Raw genomic sequence first — 20,163 nt, 5'->3', positions numbered from 1 at the left:
AGGAGAAACTGTTGAAGATAAACACAAGAAAGCCACCCGGGGTGGATGGGATCTATCCAGTTATATTAAAGCAGGCAACAAAGGAAGTAAGCAAACACTTAGCCACAATTATGAGAGCTTCCTTACACTCAGTCGAGATACCCATGGACTGGAGATGTGCAAATGTGACCCCAATTCACAAAGTAGGATCAAAGGCTGACACAAGTAATTATAGACCTGTAAGTTTAACTTCTGTTCCAGGAAAATTAATGGAGGCACTGGTTAAAGAAGCACTGCAGGATCATTTAGACAAGACTTCAGTTATAGCTCAGACACAGCATGGTTTTGTTAAGGGGAAGTCTTGCCTGACCAACTTGATTGGATACTATGATGCAGTCACAAAAGAACTGGATGCAGGTAATAACTTTGATATTATATACTTGGATCTTGAAAGGATTTTGATACTGTTGCACATGGAAGACTGCTACACAAATTGGAGCAGTGTGACATTGGAGGCAAATTGCTGCTGTGGATAAAGGGGTAGCTGAGGGGGAGAAGACAGAGAGTGGTAATCAATGGACACTGCTCGTCGTGGACTAATGTTATTAGGGGAGTCCCTCAGGGCTCAGTGTTGGGTCCATTATTGTTTTCTGTATTCATAAATGATATTGATGATGGTATATCAAGCTTAATGTCGAAGTTTGCAGACGATACAAAGGTAGGCAGGGTTGTCAAGGACAATACTGACAATATGCTGCTGCAACAGGATCTGGAAAGGTTGAGCAGATGAGCTGAGAGGTGGCAAATGAAGTTTAACATTGACAAATGTAATGTACTACGTATCAAACTCTGTGGTACTACACTGACAGTGGTAGAGCATGAAAGGGACCTGGGGGTGGTTGTGCAGGCAGATATGAAGTTCTCTGAGCAGTGCAGACGGGCTGCAAGAGTAGCTCATGGAGTATTGTCAATGATATACAGGAATTGTTCCAGCAGGGATAAGGAGGTGATTATTCCATTGTATAAGGCAATGGCCAGGCCACACCTAGAGTACTGTATACAGGTCTGGAGGCCTCATTTCAAGAAGGATGTAGAGCTGCTGGAACGAGTACAGAGAAGGGCAACAAGATTAGTGAATGGAACAAAGGGGTGCTCTTACGAAGAAAGGCTTAAGTTTTGCAAATTACAGTGTCTGGAGACTAGGCACCAGTGTGGTGATCTGATAGAGGTGTATAAAGCCTTGAATGGTTTGAGCATGCTCAATGCTGATGGGATTCTTCCTCTCGCTCAGAATAATCACCTGAGAGGGCATAAATTCAAATTGAGAAAGGACAGATGTCGGATAGATGTGCGGAAATTTGCCTTTGGCCAGAGAGTGGTTGGTTGGTGGAACAGACTTCCATCCGTTGTCGTGGAAGTTGATAGCCTAAGTAAGTTTAAGGCTCAGCTGGACAGGTATTTTGAAAGAACAGAGGGGTGAAGTGGAAGTGTTTTTTTTTTTTTTTTTTTGGCTGATGCTGCATAAGCTTGCTTTCTTGCATCAAATGCCTCTTCTAATGCTAATGCTAACCACAGTGTATTTGGCCATTTGCCACAATAGAATCAGATACTGGCTGGGCATCCTCAACAAATTCATTATTCAATAACTGCAAGATCTACTATTACTAACCTCCTCACAGTTCAAGCCGCAATACTAAATGCTTTTCAAGCTAGAAAGAAATTTCAATAATTTATGCCGCTATAAAAGCAGCCTTCGATAGTCTGGATGTACATGTCTGCCTGAAGGGCTGCATCTGAGCCCCTCCAAATCAGCACGACTGACGATAACCAAAAAGAAAAATCAAAAATGATATCCAAATCTTTGTTAGTGAGCAACCGGTGCAAAAGGTGACCTCTCATACTGATCTTGGCCTCACCTGGGACGTTGGGCTCAACCTCACTTTGCCAGGATGAGGCAGAAGACGTACGCTGCTCTTTGGGCAGTTCGTCAAGAACTCGTTGGTGTGCATCAGCCAACACTGCTTGTTCGGCACATCCTGAGGTGTATTACGCCGATTCCTCTCTATGCTTCGGAAATTTGGTCATCTGCCCCTGCCTCATACCTTCAGAAGTATCTCAGTTTAGAGTACTGGTTGCTTAGATGGATGAACAGGGTGGTAGGCCACCCCCTAACTATCTCCAGATCTATACTGGAAGCAAATGCGGGCACCACTCTCTGGAGACATATCATCGTGACAAAAAATGTCCTCACGCTTGCACGGCTTATAACAAAGCAATTTGATGTTCCATCGGTATCCACATTAATCTCTGGCCCGAGGAGAGCAAGATGGGAGCACCCGACTCCTGTGTTCATCTGCGTCTTACGCTATCAAGCATTGATTCCCTGAGGAACATGTTTCGCGCCAATTGTCTTCGGATCTTTAAAAAATTTAGGATCCACCCTGATAGGTTCTGTGAAGACAAGCCCTACAGAAAGGAAATCCTCAAGAACTGCTACCAGATTATGAACTTATAATACTCACCTGCTCCTGGACAGACTTGTTTTTTTTTTTTTTTTTTGTTTTTTTAACTTGCCTATTTGTATAGGACAAAGACTTTTTGTCTTCATGCAATCATATATTTTGTATATTACTGTATATTTTGTACATTACTGTATATTTAATCCTCTAAAAGTCTCGGGTCGAGCACACATTTACTCTTGTTTATTGTACATTGTGTTCCTCGCACCTTAGTCTGTAAATATTCACACCCTTCTGGTACAGAGCCGTCCCGGGGTGATCCAAGGTTTCTTGGGAAATAAACTGATTTTAATATTAATAACAATAATAATTTTGTATGGCGCAGAATTGTGGGCGTCAGCCACCCCTACCCACATTAGGAGAATATATGCGAGTGAATTCTGGCTGCTGAAGTGGGCAAACCATAAGCACCATCTCCCTCAACAGTTAAGAACCACGCAGCTCTCTGAGCAGTTTAAACAGCAGCGTTTACCAGACATCATTGAGTGGAAACGATTAATAACCACAATCAAAATGACTGGCACGATATCATCACCATGCTTCTGGCAGCTTTGTGAGTGACACATCCCGCCATCTGCTTTAAGAGGCACAAAATCCTTGAGAATGAAGACCAACAGACTGAAGATGGCCGACAGGTTTATTCCCGCCAGTGCATAACACATATCGGAATTGACCCACTAAGGCTCATAGAAGATCTGAAATATAGGAAACAAACCGCAGTTTGGTTCACTGAGGCTACTGTTGCCTAGTAGTTGTGTGAATTTCTGTCAAGAACTGCGTGTACTTATTTCAATAAGTGTACATCTCCCACAAGTTGATTCAGTGGATGTGATGTTAAGATGAAATTGTATTACAATGGCCAGGACTCTAGACAGTAATACAGTGATGAGTAATGCAGTTTGTATTTCATCTATTCATGTATATTTAACCTTTCTTGTATTTAAACATTCTTTTATTCACATTTTATGGTAATCCAATGGCATTTTCTGCCGTGAAGGGAAATTGTCTCTTACCAATATACACCTATATTTTAATTTTGTAGGACAAATAAAGATTTATTTATTTATAAAACCATAAAAACCTATGCAGTCCCAGTGCTAACATACTCCTTCGGGGTCATAGATTGGATTAACGCGGAGCTGGATGATATCATGAGAAAGACAAGGACGATGTTGACCAAGAGCCGCCAACACCACCCGAGATCTGCGGTGGAGAGACTGACAATTGCCCAGGAAGAAGGGGGAAGGGGCCTGATAGATCTCATTGAGCAACAGAAGACAGCGATAGTTAACCTGTAGGATTACTTCCAGAAACATACAGCAGCACTCCACCGGGCCATAAGGAAGATAGAGAAGCGGTATACCCCACTCAACTTAAGTGAGGAGTCCCCCCCAACCAGGAGGTGCAAACGAAGCTAGAAAGATGGGCAGAGTAGACACTCCAGGGCAGACATTACAATGATCTTCATCAGGGTCACAGAGATAAAATTGCTTCCAATGCATGGCTCATGAGCGGGACGCTCTTCCCCGAGACTGAAGGATTTATGCTCGCCATCCAAGACCAGTTAATCAACATCAGGAACTATAAAACATACTTCGCCAAGATGCCCGGAGTGTTAGGTGACACATGTTGACGATGCCACCTGGCCTCAGAAACAATCCAACACATCACCGTGGGATGCATGGTGATCACCCAGACTGAGTACGCTCATAGATACGACCAGATAGCCAGGATAATACATCAGAAGCTAGCGAGAAATACCAGTTAACCACAGAAAGTGTACCATACTAGAAGTAGGAACCCCAAGCAGTACTAGACAACCGAACCCACAAGCTGTACTGGGACCGCTCCATAATAACGGATAGGACGATCCCGCAGAACAGACCGGACATAACCCTTGTGGACAAGAAGGAAAAGGCTACCTGCCTGATTGACATAGCGGTACCCAACACTGGAACCCTGCAGAAAACCCATGGGGGAAAATCAGGAAGTACACGAACCTATGACAGGAGATGAAAGAGATGTGGCATATGCAACAAGTAACGATCATCCCGATCATCGTGTCAACCACAGGAATGGATGGTGCCAAAGACCCTACATAACAGCCTAGCAGCAATAGGTCTCCCAGCGAACACCTACAAGGAACTCCAGAAAGTCGCAATCCTGAACACTTGTAGGATTGTCAGAGAGTTCCTAGACAAACAGTAGCACTAGACATAACAGCGACCACCCTATGTACTTGGTAGAAATACCCGTCACGAGGTGGAACCCCCAATCAGGGAGAAATAATATAAGAGCAGCAGTAATAATAATAATAATAATAATAATAATAATAATAATAGAATACAATAGAATTTTATTTATGAAGAGAATTCGTTTACAATAAATGAACTTGTTAAGAAAAGTAAATTTCTTGACAACAAAATTCTTCCTTTACAACAGTTTTGTACAAATTTGTTATCTTAAGAAAAGACTATGAAGTCATTCCACACTGTAAACAGAGGTGGTTTATCTGCATATCAATTCTAATCTACTGTGTCATTGAGTATCAAGAATTTTCTTATTAGGAATTTTAATTTGGAGATGGGATAACTTCTCCTGAGCCTGAAATCAGTGCTAGCCAACAAGTTGTTTATTATATTCAAATCTATTTAGTATCCTAGGGTGAGGCAAAGTAATTGCTTTTGGGTTCCTTAAATTATGTGAGACATTTCTTTGCAGATTCGACTCTTCAAAAATAGTGTTAAGATTTTTTAAGAATAGATTTAACTTCAGTTTTTGAACTGGATACAATATTTTATGTTTCAACAAAAATTGCCTTCTCTTATTCAGGTCATTCCAAGAGTTTGTCCCCATTAAAAGTTTCAGAATCCTATTCATTAAGTTGTGTATTGCCCTTATTTCTGTTTTATTTGCTCGTGCCCATATATTTACTAAATAGTTGAGTTGGGAGTCCACTAATGGATAATATAAGGTTACTTTTGTTCTAAGATTTAACTTATTCTTAATGTAGTAAAAAAAGTACACATAAAATCTAATTTTTTTGTACAAGTTTGTTACATGCACTATCCAACTTAGACTGTAGTCGATCCATAACCCAAGGTAACAATGATTTGAGACTTCTTCCACAGTTAGACATTCGCAATTCTGGAAATTCTGTTCATGTAGGCAATCATGTTTGTGCAATTTGATAGAGGGTTGAATGTCCAAGGTTTGATGAGGAGGCCTTATTACCAAAAATTTTGTTTTTTCAAAGCTGAGTGCTAATTTATTATCGTGCAGCCAAGATTGTAAATGTATTGTGCATCCTGTTGTAAATCATTCTCCATTTTTGTTAGGTTCTTTCCTATTGTATATAAGATTATATCATCTCCATAAATTTTTATAAAGGAGTTCTTTATTTCTTCGAATATGTCATTTATATAGATGTTGAACATGATTGGCCCAGCATGTATACCCTGAGGTACTCCTCTCATTACTTTATAAGATTTTCCCTTTGTATTTTCTACTTCTACGGTTATTTTTCTTTGGTTAAATAATTTGCTAGGAGTTGAGTCTTCCCTTTACACCATATTTCAGTAATTTCTGTTGCAATATTCTGTTGGGATATCAACTAGGTCATATGCTTTGGTCAAATCTATAAATAAAATCAATATGAAGTTATTTTTGTTTAAATGTAAGTTAAAAGAGTCTACTAAACTCTCTAATAATGTCTGTGTGCTCTTTCCCTGCTGATATGAGAATAGAGAGTTGTTTAACAGTCCATATTGATGTAAATATTTGCTTATATGGGAAAATATATATCTTACTTAAAATTGACTGTGTTGTTATTGTTCTGTGATTGCAAAAGTCATCAGGTGGTCCCCTTTTATATATAGGGATTATTTTAAAAGAAAGTAAATTTGTAGGATAGCTTCCCCACTCTAAAATCCGTGCTATAAGCTCCACCAAGAGAACGGAGAACTGCTCTTTATTTCTCTTTACCTCGGTTACTGTAATACAGTCCAGTCAGTAAGATTTCTTGTTCTTTAACTGTTCTTAATAAAATTAAGAATCTCAGTATAATGTGGAGCTAAGACTACACAAGAGTTCATCATCTGAGGAAGACTATCTTGTCGAGTAAAGGAATCTTGGCAATAATGTATTAAATATCTGTTGAGATCTAATACAGCTTTGGCAAACCTATTTGCAGCCTCATATTGTTGGTTTGCACCAGAAATCTGTTCTACTCGTGTTTTAATTTGGATTCCCCTTGACTTTTTCTTCCTTGTACTTAACATGTTGGCGCCTCCGTAGCCAGGTGGGAAGGAGCAGCAGTGCGTAACACACGCTCCTTGATTAGACCGGGGTTCGAGCCCGTCACCACCAAATGCGGAGGATGCGGAAAGGTCATGGAATGACCACCGCATATCCCGGAGCAATATGGCCTTAGTTGCTAATGCTCCTAAAAACCAAAAAATAACAATAACTTAACATGTTATTTATAATGCTCCATTTATCCTTTTGCGTTATCTGCTTATCCATAAAAAGATAATAAATAATAATAAATTCTTTATTGCTGATAAGTACAGGACATGTACAAGAGACAATAATACTCGACATGGCCAGGAGTTTTACATTATAAATGAGATTAATTGGCAAAAAGGAAAATACCGTTACATGGAAATTATTAGTTATACAAAATTAAAGGAGCATGTGACGGTATTTGTAGTCGGTGATTGTAATAAGTGTAGAAGATAGAAGTAGTAGTAGTAGTGGCATGTGATGCAAGAAAGCAAGTGTATGAGCTTATGCAGCATCAGCCAAAAAAAAAAAAAAATCCCACCATTCCCTCCAAATGCCTGTCCAGTTCCTCCTTAAATTTATTCAACCTATCAACTTCCACAACGACAGATGGAAGTTTGTTCCAGCAATTAACCACCCGCTGGCTAAAGGCAAATTTCCACACATCTATTCTACATCTGTCTTTTCTTAATTTGAATTTATTCCCCCTTAGGTTCGTAATCTGAACAAGTGGAAGGATCCCATCAGAATTCACCGTGCTCAACCCATTCAAGGCCTTATAGACCTCAATCAGATCACCGCGCAAGTGCCTAGTCTCCAGCCACTGCAATTTGCAGAACTTAAGCCTCTCTTGGTAAGAGAGGTTGCCCTTCTCTGTACACGCTCGCTCAAGTAAATCTACATCCTTCCTAAAATGAGGCCTCCAGACCTGTACGCAGTACTCAAGGCGTGGCCTGACCATTGCCTTATACAGAGGGATAATCACCTCATTTTCCCTGCTAGCAAAATTCCTATATATCATTGAAATATTGAGATGATTGTAATAAGTGTTTTTTTGCTTTTTTATCATACCTGTCACTTTATTTCTGAGTGTTTTATAATTGTGATAATGTTCTTTCTTTGATGGACAATTTCTATATTGCCTGAAATATTTATCCCTTTGTACCATTAGTTCTTCTATTTCTTTAGTCATCCAAGGTTTCATAAGCTTAATCCTGCTACTCCCAGTGTTTGTGTTGTTAACTGTGTGATTAACTTTTCTCTCGGTATTAAACCTCGAATTGTTTATCATTCGTATTATCTTTGAAAAAACATTTACATTTGTTGTGTAAGATGCTTGATTTTGTATTAACATGTTTTCTTTGTTCTGTATAATAATAATAATAATAATGGAGACAGAACCTAAAGAAAGAGATTGTTCTTCTTGAAAGAGTTCAAAGACGGGTAACTCGCCTGGTGAGCTCTGCAAAAGGGCATCCATATGAGGAAAGACTTGGAATATGCGGGTTGCAGAGTTTTGACCCTTAAGACGAAACTTGATTGAGGTGTTTACAGCTTTGAGAGCAAAAGTAAAATGAATGAGGACGAAATTTTCAAGGTTATAAATGATTGTAGAAGTAGGGGGGTCATAATTTCAAGTTACGGGGGAGGATGTTTAGACTGGATTAATTTCTCGAATTGGTATTTGATCCAGCAAATTATAAATTACTGGAATAAGTTACCTAAATGGGTGGTACAGGCTGACATTTTGGAGAAATTCGAATGGCAGCTGGATAATTACCTATGGGAGGAGGGAAATGCATTTTCACCAACACGGTATTAAAGAAACCACATATCAATATGCGTGAATGGCAGCGTGGTCAAAAAAGTCAGAACACATATTGATCTGGTCTGAAATGGGACGAAAACCTAAACTTCACACCCCATTTCGGACATGTAAAGAAGAAAACTTACGCAGCGCTATGGACCTCCAGACAGGAACTGGTAGGTATCAGGAACCCTGACCTTGTTAAACAATATATTTTAAGGTGCGTCATCCCCATCCCTCTCTACGCATCTCAGGTTTGGTCTTCTGCCCCAGATGCTACCATCGAGGCTTTCCTGGGTTTAGAGTACTGGATGCTGAGATGGTTAAACAGGATCACTACGCAGCCATTTACAATCTCAAGAACCATTTTATATGCCAACTTGGATGTCACGCCTTGGTCTCACGTAATTGTCACCAAGAACATTCTCACGCTTGCAAAACTGCTGACCGGGAGACTAGATTCGCCGAAAAGTGACTACCTGCTGACTCGGCCCCGTATGACGCAAAGGTGGGCGAATAGCACACGATCCCCTCCACTCACGCAGTAGCGCGCTCATGCAGCTGGAAAGCCTTCGGCGATTTTTTCTTTTGAACACCGTTAAGATGTTCAACGATCTTCAAGCAGACCCAGAAAGGCTTTGCGCAGAGAAGAGGTCCAGGACTGAAATGTTTCAGAATGCATTACTCCATGTAAATGTTGACTGAAAGCCACAGATGAAAACAAAACAGAATGCAGGAAATGAAAAATGAACTGGTTTTTGCTCCTGTTTTTTTTAAATCGGACGTCTTGTCTTTCTGTTATCTCGCTGTGAGAATAGTGGTGTAGATGTGAACATTCTCCAATTCCTTGTAAAATTGCAAATTATGCTTGTGCTCTCTTTCTATCTGCCTGTCATGTAAAATAAGTCAATGATGTGTATAATATAATTAATTAGACAATGTATAATTTAGAAAATATATAATTTGCATAATTTATAAAGCCGATGATTTGTATAAATTATAAATGGATAATTCTGTATATAACTTATATTTGTATATATGAATGTGCACCCCCTGGTTAATAGCTGTAAGCGGGTGTCTCTTAGGAGAAAATAATAATAATTAGTTGTCCATTTCCTTTTCTCTTATTAAACATTTTCTTCTTATTGTTATTTTATTATTATTCTTTTATTTTATTTATTTATTTTCTTTTTTATTTTGTTTCTTGGCTGGTGCAACATAAACCATAGGCTTCCTTACACCATGTGGCCATTATTAATACTAATTTTATTTTTTTATTTATTAAATCTGTTTATCGCTCCCCTCAAGATCCACCCCCTAGACAGCAATAAGCTAGGGGCGGGGGTGATATTTACATTCAGAGGTTAAGACAGTGACGTGTCTTACATGGAGCACATTTAAGGTGTGCTTAACCCGAAAGGTACAGAACTCAAGAGTTTTTATTATTTTACATACTTGAAAGTTGTGCAATACCGAAGTGTCGCGAATTAAAGGATATCATTTTCTCAAAAGTGCTGTAAATTACAAAACCATGAGAAATTTGTACAAAATATAGAGAATTGAGGCAGTCCTTCACTGGTTGTTGCACGTGGTATCTCTTCAATCTTCACTGTCCTGGCGCTCACAGCCAGGCGTCTTTGGAGGAATACTTACCTTCCACTCGCCATGGCGTGTGAATCTTCAGTACATGCTTTCCTGCACGCGAATCAAATTTACTTAAGACGAAGGTGTTTCTCAAGTTATTATTAACTTTATTTCTCCTAGGAGACACCCAGTTACGGCCATTGACTAGGGGGTTGGGGGGGTGTAGAAATATATTCTGTTATGCATCAGAGAATAATAATGTTATATACTTCTGCGTTGAAAGCATAACATCACCATATTTACATCAGCACAGATATTCGCAGCAGAGCAGTATTCACAATACAAGTTAATACAAAATAAAAAAGCGCAAAATATTCATTTTTACTGTTTTCAGCAGTCTGTTTCTTCTGTGAGAGTAGAATGGGTGGAGGCATATCCAGGAGAGTGGTTTTTTTTTCTTACATCTGTAGAACAGTTTTCGAGAACTTCTTTTCTGTATGTTTTGGTTGTGCACAGTTTTTCAGGGTTCAATTTTAGGGTATTAAACAGTTTTAGAGTGTTTGCTGGAAAGAATCTTCCCAGACTATGTAAATACGGGCTTGAGTTGCTGTTCCTTACCTGCAACTCGTCTTTGTTTTTCTCCGGGTGTTACTATCCACTCTCGTGCTTTCGGTGAATCCAGCCGCCCCGTTAAGATCTGAGCAAGTGTCATCTTATTCTTTGTAGTGATCGTTTGTGTCCACCAAGGAGTGTTGGAGTATAGTATACCTCTTGAGATGGTAAAAGGCTTAGCTGAAATTATGTTGAGCCCTCTCAAGAGCCAGTGTTCTATTCCTAGAAAAGCCTCGATAGTGCTTTCGGCAAAGCGGGAACATCGGAACAAGTGGATGACGGTGGGGTGGCGATCCTTGCAAAAAACTTCCACAGACTTTGTTTAAAAGGAGTTTCCCAAATTCATTTTTTTTCAAACAACCAATGAGGCGCGAATGTGCCACCATCTGTGGACATCCTAAAACGCCCACAGGGAGGTAAACTGCTGAGTCCGAGGACGTGCTGTTAATGAGAGCCTTTTCTCAGTTCTCATCTTAGATGCCAGCGTATGGTTTTGAGAAGTTGTCTTGAAAAACGCGGCAGCGTTCGCTTGTTGTATTATGCCGATGTTGCCAACCGAATTGTGGAAAGCGATTAGTTGCGAGGTTCGTCTGTGGATGTTTTGAAAGAGAATCACTGCTATTGTTTCGGAGTTCATTTTAGTATCGGCTGAGGGGGGCGCTGGTTATTTTGGGACGAATATCCTCAGCTTTTCCCAGATGAAAGACAGCGTCATATAACCCCCGCACCCTCCCCCTTTCGAGCCACATTTCGATCGCGAGTCGTTCGCTCTTCTCCGGGTGGGGATGACCGCACTCCGACATCTTCACTGCGATAAACCGAATGAAATGCGTCAAAGAGCACACGGCTCGCCGGTGCCAATGAGGACACTTCCAGTTCTTCCTTTGTTCGTCCGTGACTGACGGCGCTGCCGATAACACCTCTTGACAGTCGGAAGTCGCTGGATAGTGCCGTGGCGGATGTGTTCCGAATTAGTCATATTCTCGCTATAGCGGCAATCATTCTGTTTCCGCGTTATGCCCCCCTCCCCCCTGGCAATATCATTCTCATCTCGCTACGACGCAGTCTTCCGTCCATTGTGTGCTCAACTCTTCGCTCATTCGCCGCTTCGATTGATCAAGAGGTCACTCTGCATCGGTTCTTGCTCGCGCGGGCGTCTGCTGATGGCGGAGAAAATTTCCAAGGACCAGCGGCGATGTTATCGGCGTGCGTGGGCTGGCGGAGCGCATTAACTGATCTCTTCGGACCGACGAACTCAATCTCCGAGCATTAGCGGCTCACGGTGATCGGAAATTGAGAGTGCGAAAGTAAAGAGAACCCCGACGTAGCGTGGTTTGTTGTTTGAAAACTTCCCCCTGCTCCTGCTCACCCCCTGCCGTTCTAATGAAGGAAAAGCGTTCCTCGAGGGGTTCGTTACAAGAAGGAAACTGCCGATCTCGAAAAACGTACAACGAAATCATTCGCTCCGAGTTCGCAGTTTGGTGTTTTTGTGTTGGGTGTGGAATCGGTCTGTCTGTAGCTGTTCGAGACAAAACACACGCGCAAATTTTCCATTGGTTTCGTCCTGTTGTATGCAGGACACAATGATCTGTTTCAGTTTCCAATGAGATCTATCGAATCCGTACTTTTCTGTAGTAAAATATAATCACGCTCGAAGGGCAAATCCCTAATAACGGATGCCCACCATCCACTACTTGGTCAACGCTGGTTGGAGTATTATTTTGTTATCAACCTAAGGGGCAGCGAGCTGATTGTACAGATCTTAGTACAGTGCCGAGTACGACTAAATGAACCTTGGATCGGGGTTGCACCGATCAAAAATATTAAAAATGGGTTTTCCTTCTCCCTTTCGATATTATTTTCCTTCTAAACAGCTTCTGGCTGTGTGGAAATCTGAAATGCTCCTTGCTTCGGATTATTGTTGCCACATTTCTGATGTGGCAACAATAATCCAAGTGTCGTTTTGTCTTCCAGCTCTTTTGATGCCAGCACTCACTCGCTAAATGTCTGGTCCCACGAACGTTTTCCAACTTACTTTTTCTGACAATTTCAGAAAAATTGTCAGAAAAAGTAAGTTACGAGGTTGGCGGTGGTGGTGGTGGAGTGCTCGTATGGAGGTTTAGCAGCATATACGGTTTTGGAGTCAAACAGTGCCTTTCCTTATACTCATATGATGGTGTTGAGTTCCTTTTAGATAACGAAATAAATTTGCCGGCTTCCCTGAGAATCGAGACAATCTTAATTCCTGTCCATAACAGAGAGAGATAGAGAGAGACAGAGAGAGAGACAGAGAGATAGAGAGAGAGACAGAGAGATAGAGAGAGAGACAGACAGACAGACAGACAGAGAGACAGAGAGAGAGATCTAAATAAGTAAGTCCTTGTAAAATGAGATTGGTTACTTGATGATAGATCTTTCCTCATGAGCAGGAAGCGATAGGTCAGGTGGGAATGACCTGCGCATACTCTTCTGTCACTGCTCAGCTGCTCCGAAGTTAAAGCACCCACAGCTGAGGGTCTTACTTAATCTGAAAAAGAAGTTTCTTATTAATCTCGGTTCTCCAGAGTAATGTCCATTATTCTTAACAAGCATTTTGCGCGATGACTTCATAATCAGCGTATAGAACGGGGAAATGTGTTGAAGAGAAAAAGCTTTGCCGAATTTTCTGCTCTCTTATTGCCAGGAACAGCAGCATGTTCTCGAATCCAACAGGAATGAACCGCGCAATTAGATTGATATTAGTGCACCAACTTAGATCTGATTTGATTGATGGTGGACGAGATGAGGTGAGGGACATTTGTTTTGTAATGCGGACACTGAACTGCGGAAACCAGTGTGATTGTGGTTTGTTTTGCAGAGTCGATGTTTCTTTCGGTCTATCTTGATTGTATATAATTCGGTTCGATAAATGCTGAGTTCATTGGAGACGCAGACATGTCAGGAGATAATACCGCTGCTTACATTTTCCCGCCTTTTAACTATCTGGGTAATACTGCGTTTTGGTAAAAGAATTGGCTTCACGAAATTACTCGCTGTTTTCATTTGGAACAGCGCGCATTACCCCTTGCTGAAAATATTTATCACACGGAGGTTTGTGTATACACCATGGAGAAGAGGTTCATTGTCTCGTAGTCTTCTTTTATACCTCAAATACTCATTAATTCTAAGTCCAAGAGCCCTATTTTCATTAGGTTTACTTTGTATGATGACTAAAGTTATTGGGTAATAACAGAGCACAGTGTAAGTTCATTTTCGTCTATACACAGGCTTTGAAGCGAAGATATTCTAAGGTCACCCAGGAATACCCTGAGGGCTCTGTGAAGAATACTGTTGAGCTTTACAAAGACACTTTTCTAGCGGAGTCATATACCAAGGACCATAATCTAACCGAGACCTGATTAGCAAAAGAATAAATGAGGTAGAATATATCGACCCGCACCCGTATCATAGCAGAAATATTATTATTATTATTGTGTTTATTAACCTTAGGTTGACCCCCTGAACAGCCAGTGGGCTAGGATGGTGTACAAATATATAATTTTTAAATACAGCGTACAATTTTATACAAATTTTCGATATTTAAAATAATGAAATTGTTTAGAAAATTACATTCACTTTAATAGCAGCAACTTTAAAATAAAATTGATATTAAATTAATTACAAATGCAGGTTGTGCTACATTTCATTTCTTCTGTCATTACAATTTGCTTTGCTTTATATTTTTGCATTAAATTATTTACATTTCTCATACAAATAAAGCTTGCATTTTATAGTAATTCTGGTCCAGATTTCAGCGATAATTTCGCTTCTGTATCTGCTATTTTGTCCAAACTTATTTGGATCTATGGAAGTGTTGAATCACGTTACACGGAAAAACATTCCTTTCAGGGAGTCCAGGATAGTGAGCTTCATCCTAAGGGGACGTTGCCCGCTCTGGTGGTTTCTATTACTTACTTTGGGAAGTGAGATAATATCCTCTATCGATGGGGCATCAATCTTACTGGTTAGCAGTTTAGAGAGTGTGGACAGATTTTTTTTTTGAGAACAGTGAGCTTCCAGGGGGTCATGCCTAGATTGACTAGAAGAATAGATTTGGAGATAGTAAACGGGTTCCCTCCTAAACGGTTCAGCCACCGCAGAATCCAGAATTCCATTGCCAAGAATCTGTTACTCAGAGAGGCAGGTGCTGAGGACCACATTTCAGATGCATATCTGAAAGGTATAGGAGTGAGACACCGATCAATGTATTGACAAAGCAGATTGATGTTGTAGCAGCCTACGAGCTCCTGGCAGATACCCCAGAATGCAGCATAGGTCCTCTTCTTCTTCTTCTTCTTTGCCTTCAGGAAGTGGTCATTGAAATTTAAATCTTCATTCCACGTTAACCCTAGGTCAGTATGCGATGATACTTTTGGAATCGTCTCGCCATTAACTACAACTCGGATGTCATTCCTGAACTTCCTCTTCATAATGGGCTGACTTCGCATTGTTTAGTTGGAGTCCAATCCAGCTAGCTGTACATAATCTATCAATTGTTGAATTTGATTGGAGGTTTGGTTATTAATTTCTTGAATCTGTTTGGGATCTTTTGAAATAAGAAAAAAAAATTAAAATCATCGGCGAAGGAGCAGAAATTTGGATGGGCAGTATGGAATGGTTCAAGAAGAATTGTAAAGAGGGTGGTCGACATCACCCCATCCTGAGGCACCCCCCTCGTTGCATAAATAGCTTTTTGGTGAGATCCATTTTAGTAAAGTAGTAAAGACTCCAGAATGCTGATTATTTGGTTTGATTCGTAGAAATATTCTTTTAGGATGTATAATTGATGTATAGTTGATGCAGTCTACACAGACATATCCAAGGCATTTGATAAAGTCCCGCACGAACAACTTCTGAGAAAAACTTAAGCTATATGGTATCCGTGACCCTTTACTCTCATGGCTACGCAGCTATATTACGCATCGTTCCTTGAGCGTTATCATCGATCAAGTGAACTCAGACTGTTTTATACCACCAAGCGGAGTACCACAAGGCTCTCCCTTAGGTCCTCTTCTCTTCATTGTTTTCGTAAATGATCTTCCTTCTTTCATCTACACCTCCAATGTTCAAGTTGCTCTCTATGCAGATGATCTTAAGATCTACTCAGCAGTGAAGGAGACTACCGAGTCTCAACAGTTTCAATGTGCTCTCAATAAATTCTCTCTGTGGCTATCTCTGAATGGCTTGTCTGCTAACCCCTCGAAGTGCAAAAGTAATCTCCTTCTCATCTTGCAGATCTCCACAACTAATGAATACGGAGTATAGTATTAACTCTGTGATCATCGAAAGGTGTGACCAAGTTAACGACTTGGGGACTCTCTTTTCCAGCAGTGCTAAATTCGATGCCCATGTCCTTAAAATCACCAGCAAAGCATTCAAAACACTGGGATTCATCAAACGGAACACATACAAGTTCAAAAGCTACAGATATGCGGTTATCCTCTATAAAACTATTGTTCTGCCAATCCTTGAATTCAGTTCACCCATCTGGAATCCTCACACAAAGACTTTAACTAACAAAATTGAAGCAGTCCAAAAAACCTTTGTCCGTTACCTTACGTACCACAATCCTCTATTCTATCACTCAGTGTATTATGAATCGCTGTGTGATTACTTTCATCTGAGGCCTCTGTGCACTAGAAGAGTTATTTGTGACATCGCCCTTCTAGCCAAAGTAATCACTGGAATTTACGAAGCATCTGATATCCTGAGTAAAATAAACTTCAATGCTCCCTGTAGACAAGTCAGGAACCTTACACCGTTTCGCCTTGACTCTGCCAACACGGACTTTATGAAGTTCAGTCCACTGAACAGAATCAGCAAATGACTCTCTCATTGACTTCTTTGACAACTCCCAATCACTGATGAACTCCATCCACAAGTTTGCCTCTTCTCTTAAACTGCAAAGTGACTAGCTCACATCTAATTATTGTAGTTTATTATTATTATGTGTTTTATTATTTTTCTATTCTCTAAAGGATTAATTATTACTTGTTTTACCGGTAACTTAACTTAATACAATCCCCTTTTGTACATATGCTTTTATTGTTTGAATCTATATCAATGTTTATCGTCCTGTTGGATTTCACATTATTGTTATTATGTTTATTGATCTGATCTCAGATACACTCTTCATGGTTACCTGTTGTGTATCTTGTTATTAATAAAATAAAATAAAATAAATAAAATAAAATAAAAATAAAAGGGTAGGGATTGACACAGTATCATAAGAATATTTAATATAAAAAAATAATGTCCAGTTGAGCTCTGTCATTCAGGGCCTTTTATGCTCTGAAGAGAGTATCGAGGAGATTTGAGGTCGTGGACCTGTGGTGTAGGACTGTGTGGAGGTAAGGTGGTCGGTGGGCAAAACAGTGCTGGATAATTACTGGATGTATTAGTTTTTCAAAAACCTTTTAATAAAGAACATCCTATGGCAATTGGACGGAAGTATTTATCAGTCTTGAGGTTTCCAATTTTAGGGACTGGTTTGACATAATAAGATTTCCAGAGTTCAAGTATGGCGCCTGTATTAAGAATCTTCCGGAAGATGTTAAGGAGGATATCCACAATGTACACAGAGCACACCTTGGTCCAGTTGTAGCCTTGTTGGGTAGGCCATTTATCACGTCAATGAGCTGTTGCTTAGTAACTATTATATCATCCATAGAATTTGTGGTTTTCCCAGTTAAATAGCTCTGAGGGTATTCAGCTTTCTAAAACACGAAGCTCGCATTCAGATCCTGCAAGGTTAGTTTGTTGGCGAGCATTAAATCCAAAAATTGAATGTTGTTAGCAGGCTGAATAATGCGATTTTTTAGCCATAATTCGGGTTCAGGGTGAAGAGAATGTTTTTGCAGAAGTGGACACAAATACTTTTTTTTCAGAAAGATGATATCCATTGTTTGATGTTCACAATTCTGTTTTGTTCATTGTCTTGAGATTTCCTTTCAATCACGTTTATAGCCTGGGAAAGAACATTTCGATAGCGGACTTGAAAGGCTTAAAGAAATGCTGAAGGCAGTTATGAATCAGGAGCGGCAGATGACTGTGCAGCTGAAGAATTGTGAAGATAGCATAGACTACTGCACCTTGCCAAAGGCTTCTTCTATATCCACACTTACCAAGAGTAGATATTCATTCCCAACAAATGCATTGTAAAAGCTCGCTTCGGCTTTAATCATAAGGTCTAGTGAGGACCTGTTTCGTCAGAATCCGTGTTGATTTTCATCCGGTAGTCGAGAATTCATATGTGTCATCTTTCTAGGATCTTGTCTAAGCAACCGAGAGGTGAAAATTTGTCGACAGTTTTGTAAGCGAAGCTCTTTTTTTTTCAGGGGATATAAAAATCTACTGCAACGAGCAGTTTGATCATCATCGACTACAAACAACTCTGGACAAACAGCTGAACGAGTTGAATCTCGAGAGAAAAGTAAATAATTCACCATAAATACAAAAAATAACATGTCAGTAAATCTCATTCTCCACTCGGGTGTTCCACTAATCAACCTTTAATTCAAAGTTAACCTCCACAGCTATAAAGAAGTGCGATTGAGTCAGCGTTCTCGGAATTATTTTTCCTAAATAAATGAATATTTTGATAAGCATGCGAAACAAGTCGTTAGCATGGCCTAAACTGTTGTCTTTATCAAGAGAAACGCATTCCAATTTAAATGATGCATACCGTATATGCTACCATTCTTTAAAATAAAACTCTACTTCCACTCGTGAGTTTGATTTCCTTGTCTGCAACCCTATCAGAAAATACATTCTGAGAAAACTGAAACAACACAAAAGAACTTTGTTCGCTGGATGATATACAAAGCTTTCCAGTCAGCGAACAGAAAAAAAGATGCCCTGAGACAGGCAGAGATCGATGAAAAGTACTAAAGTTTATAAGAGCTACAAGTTGATTGATCTGTAACTGTACCATAGAAAAGGTTAGGTTGGCAATGGCTCAGTATGAGAAATCATTGTCTCAGAGAGCAAAGCACGGGAAAAAATAATTTTTCAGGTTGGTGAGTACTAAAAAGAAAAGAACGAATCAGACTGCAACCAATTTACGATGCTCGTGCATAACTAATTCAGATCTTATGGGCTGGAAAAGACTTAAATTACCGAAATTATGTTGCCGATGAATTGAGTGGTTACTTCTTGTCAATTTTCATGACCCTTCAGAGTGAAAAGCATTTTATTTTGTTGGTAAGAAGTTTTGAGGCGAACACTGATGCCAACTGTAACCTGTTTTGTTTAAGGGGAAAAAACTGAAAGAAACCCAATGTGAACAAACGCAAGTCGCTAAATGTTCTATCCAGAAGGTGTTTTTTCTGTGCCAATATTAATACCCAAATCCTCTGTAAATTTTCCGACTGTAATTCTTCTCAAGGACCCGAGCAGATGCTCAGTCAATAGCCATATCAGTCGACGCCCTGGAACAGGATTATGCTCTGCGCTAGTTCCTCAACATTTGAACCATTTATTCCACTGAATACCAGTGCTTTTGTGTGCTTTCGTAGTTTAATGGCGCCAAAGCTGCTCACATGTTTTGAGTAACGACGGCTGTTATGGTGAAGTATAGCACGGCATCATCTGTTCAAAGATTGTTGGGAAATGGCCTTACAATTCTTCTGGATGCGTTCTACATTATATTTGATTGTAGTGGTTTATCAATCGAGGAAAAAGGAAAACGTCAGCTGTATTGTGGCCATCACCTAAAATTAACTGCAAGATAGGCGTGTCATGAGATCTGCACAATGATGGAAGAGGCTATCAGCCACTCTCTTGCGAAACGAGGGCAGTATGCGATAGTGGGAGAGTGAATCTTAGCGCTGGAAGTCGCACTCCCGTGCATTTCGTTAGAGAGGAGTGAGTCGGGTAAATGTGTCCAATCTGCAGTCGGGCAAGGATTACTGTTTCGTAGCTATTTGATCAAATGCTTGATTTCCATGGTTGATGGACCTTTTTAATTTGACGTAGCTTGTTGAGGATTTGATCTTATCACATCTGTTGCCATTACTCTTCGCAACTATTTTTTCTAAGGAACAAGCAATCGGTGTATGGCAGACTGAAAGTTGAAATGTATCAGCTGCATCTTTTGTTCTGCAAACAGCCAGCTTACCCCCCCCACACCCGATCCCAACACGTTCATGAATCCAGAGAATTTAACAATTTTTGGTTTCTCTTATTTTCAGTGCTAAGAGTTTGTTTCAGCAGAGGATGAGGTCTGTGTTGCAGATCAAGGATTGCGCTGAAATAGTCTGTGATAGACTTAAAAATGGTAAGGATTCTAGCTGTATTTGACTTAAGATCATCTGCACTGCACAGAGTTCGGAGGTACAG

General features: G+C 40.1%; 1 protein-coding gene across 1 annotated transcript in view; it reads right to left on the bottom strand.

Annotated features, from left to right (window-relative positions):
• LOC150080024 (vesicular glutamate transporter 1-like) overlaps nt 1-20,163 on the bottom strand; it is a 547,583-nt gene that overhangs the window by 52,671 nt on the left and 474,749 nt on the right. The window lies entirely within an intron of this gene.

Source organism: Mastigoproctus giganteus, chromosome 10 (genome assembly GCF_048544385.1).
Source record: "Mastigoproctus giganteus isolate SK-2022 chromosome 10, ASM4854438v1, whole genome shotgun sequence".
NCBI lineage: Eukaryota > Metazoa > Arthropoda > Arachnida > Uropygi > Thelyphonidae > Mastigoproctus > Mastigoproctus giganteus.
The sequence above is the reverse complement of the archived record's forward strand: the minus strand, read 5'-3'. Positions and strand labels throughout refer to the sequence as shown.